This window comes from Cynara cardunculus (genome assembly GCF_001531365.2).
Source record: "Cynara cardunculus var. scolymus isolate 2C chromosome LG 5, CcrdV1, whole genome shotgun sequence".
Lineage (NCBI taxonomy): Eukaryota > Viridiplantae > Streptophyta > Magnoliopsida > Asterales > Asteraceae > Cynara > Cynara cardunculus.
Genome location: NC_037532.1, coordinates 8,987,339 through 8,991,248, shown reverse-complemented (window position 1 = coordinate 8,991,248; position 3,910 = coordinate 8,987,339).

The window sequence follows — 3,910 nt, the reverse complement described above, 5'->3', positions numbered from 1 at the left end:
TATATATAGGGAAAGGTTCAAACGAGAACTCCTGTGATTTACAAGAACGCGAGAACAATTCAATTACCTCATATTGTGATAAAAAATAAAATTAAAAGATTTTTAAAATTAAAATTGAAATTTAAAAAGATTCAAAAAATATTAAAATTAAAAGGGTAATAATGGAAATGACATCCTAAAATCTTTTAACAGAATTACACGATCATGATTATCATTATCTAATAAACGGTTAAGAATTGAAGGAGACTTAATTAGAAGTCGTAACATCAAATCGCAAAACAACAGTGATCGACCGTGATCGACCAAGAACACACGAACCATAATCGATCAAGAACCCTAATCGATCAAAGAGAAACTATTGCATGCAACAATCGAACAACAAGAAGAAGTTTATTCAAGGTATCTTTCACAATTACTCGTTTTAAACATGTTTTTAATCGATTAGTTGTGATAATCATATGATATCAATGTCACTCGACTTGATCATGGTTTCAATGGGTTATGTTAGACATTATCACAACGATTTCGGATGGTTTCGATATGTTAGGATTAGACTAGGTGTGATAATCATGTGATATGGGTGTGATTATCACACAATTATCACATTATTGCTTATATCAACACGATTTGGTGTGATTTGGGTGTGATATGAGTGTGATAATCATGTGATTGTCACATAATTATCACAAGGATTCCGCTCGGCTAGGGCTAACCGATTTGGTGTGATATGGGTGTGATAATCATGTGATATCACCATCATAACAGCGCACTCGATTTGATCATGGTTTCGATCGGTTAGGGTTAGACAATCACACATTTATCACAACGATTACTCATGGTTTCGATCGGTTTAGGGTTAGACAATCACACATCTATCACAACGATTACTCATGGTTTCGATAGGTTATGATTACACAATCACACAATTATCACAAGGGGAGAGAAGAGAGTGGAAACGAACGTGCATAAAAAAAAGGATAATTATGATTAATTAAAATAAAATAAAAATTATAAAAATTACTTAATTACATTACTRCCCTTATTAATTTATTTATATTTAATATAAGTTAGTTTATTAATTAAAAAAGTTTGAGGTTATTAAGTTGTTCTCGCGTTCTCGTAAATCACAGGGGTTCTCGTTTGAACCTCCACACACACACACACACACACATATATATATATATGTGTGTGTGTGTGTGTGTGTGTGTGTGTGCACGCACATGCATGACATAAAAACACCATTCAAAGTTTTACGTATTAGAACTCTAAAACAAGACAAAAATATGAATTCTTTAAACATCGAGTCTTTTCAGAAATTGTTTTGATAAATCAAAGTGAATCATTCAAAACTAATCGTCTTTTATTTTTAAAGAAATTATTAAATATATAACAACCTAATAATGTAAGCAGTAAAATTAAATAAAGAATGACTAATTTAGACGACTAGATCACTATCTATCACAAAAATAGACAGACAAATTTATTCATACAAGACTTAACGGAAAACCAATCAAACAACCCCTTTGTTAAACCAATCACAAACCTTTGTTAGATTAGGTTCTTCTATCACTATGCAATCAATTTCGAGGATACAATGGTAATCTTCATTTTTTGTCTTAACTTCATATTCATTAATTGACGGTTACAAAAACACTAACCCCATGTCCGATAGTAGTGGTGGATGAATGTCCGATAGATAAATATTCATAATCGAGATATAAAAAACATGAGTGAACACGGTGTAGCACAATACAAGAAGATTAAAGATCTTATTATCAGAAAGTATTGTGTTCACAACTGAAAGCCAATAAATTAAGTGTTCACCAATGTTCATATGATGTATATAATTGTTCGTATGTGTTCCAGTGTGTTCATAAAACAATATCTATATACATCTAACATTTGATCAGCACGCGTTCACAAGCGAAACACTTTGATCAGATATTAATGTGTTCACATGTGAAAGCCAATTACTGTAGTATTCATAGATTTTAATAGATGCAAATAAATGTTCATAAGTGTTCCCGTATGTTCATATGTGAAAGTCACGAGCTAAAATTAGTTAATAAGTTACATATATATTCACATATGTTCATCAGTGTTCATAATTCAACAAAGATGATTCTATGAACTATAAAAGGAATGATCAATTATCGATTTGTAACTGATGTAAAAAATTATTACACATCTCTCCTAAAAATACCTTTGTTCATATCATTTATTTTTAATTAATTACAAATATGTCACAATTGATCTCACCCATTGATTTTAAAAATCGAAGGCTAACATTGATTTATAAAATTAACACCAGTTATTGGGTTAACAAAAGAAACTGCCCTGAATATATATACTTAAAGCATAGGGGCCAAGGCCTCATAGGGGATCCGCCACTGAATACACACTAAAGCTCATTTAACTTAACAAGTCGAGTTCCATAACATCAATAGACGAGATATGTAATATACGTTTGATTTGATTTGGTTTGGTTGGTTTGTTCATCATCGGTGTATTCATTAGCTGATTTCAAGGGACTTTTTCAGTTTTTTTTGTCGATTTCGAGAAATTTTTCCGGTTTCTTAGATGTTCCTTGTATTTTCCAATATTCTAGAGCGCCTCCCAAAAGTTTAACATGTGCATATTTCATATCTCAATAAAAATTCTATTTATAAAAATAAGTTGAGCGGATGAACAGAATCCTACTCGCGCCATCTTGGCTCGGTTTCTTTTGTCATTTTTTTTTTCGAAGTTTAATCTTGGTGATAAATTTTTGATTGAAAAAGTATAAAAATTGATTATATATATATATATATATATAGAGAGAGAGAGAGAGAGAGAGAGAGAGAGAGAGAGAGGAGGTTTACTTTGCAAAATATGTTATTTGTACAAACCTCATTCAACCAATCATAATTTTTCATTTTGTTCATTTTTTTTTTGTGATTATGAGAGGTTGATTAATCATTTTTATTGTGGAGGGTGTTAATCATGGATATTATCATCTTCATTATTTTAATTTTAGAGAAATACATAAAACAGTTTCATTAAGTATTATATGAAACAATTTCATAACCATATATAAAACAACTTCGTCAAAAAAAGTATTATATGAAACAATTTCATGAAAAATTTCATAAGATTAAACAATGAAAGCGACGGATGAGTGTGGTTTGCACGGTTTATACAAATTGAGTGGTTTACATTTGATCGCTCCTCTCTCTATATATATATTCAGATGTATATATATATATATATATATATATATATATAGGTTTGTTATTATACAACCCTTGACATTTGTGCAACCAATACAACTCAATCTCAACCGTCCATTTCATTTGATTAATATGTGATTTCATAGAAGTTCTTATTGTTTCTTAATATAAAGTATCGATTATAATTAATGAACCATATTCGTGTTCCATAAATATTCAAATCATAATAAATAAACTCTTATTATTTCCATAAATATCTTAATATATTGGGTTGCATTGGTTGTATAAATGCGATGTGTTGTATTTGAAACAAACTCTCTCTCTCTCTCTCTATATATATATATATATATGTATATATATATATATATATGTATATATAGGGTTGAGTTCACGTGAGACCAATGGTTTTTCGTGAGACCCGTGAGACTAATTTATGTTCATTGATCAACTTTATAAACTAATGATCTAATGGTTTAAAGTTGCACGGTGACAATTTTGTAATTATTGAGAACTTTCATGGCAAATTTTGTGATTAAGAATGTTGAGATTATAAATCTAATCCAAGGGTTGAGAATTGGTCTTACGGGTCTCACGAAAAAACATTGGTCTCATATGATCCAAAGTCTCTATATATATAGGGGTCTAATCAAATGAGAACTAATTAGTTTGTGGTAACTGTGAGAACCAATATTAACCACAAA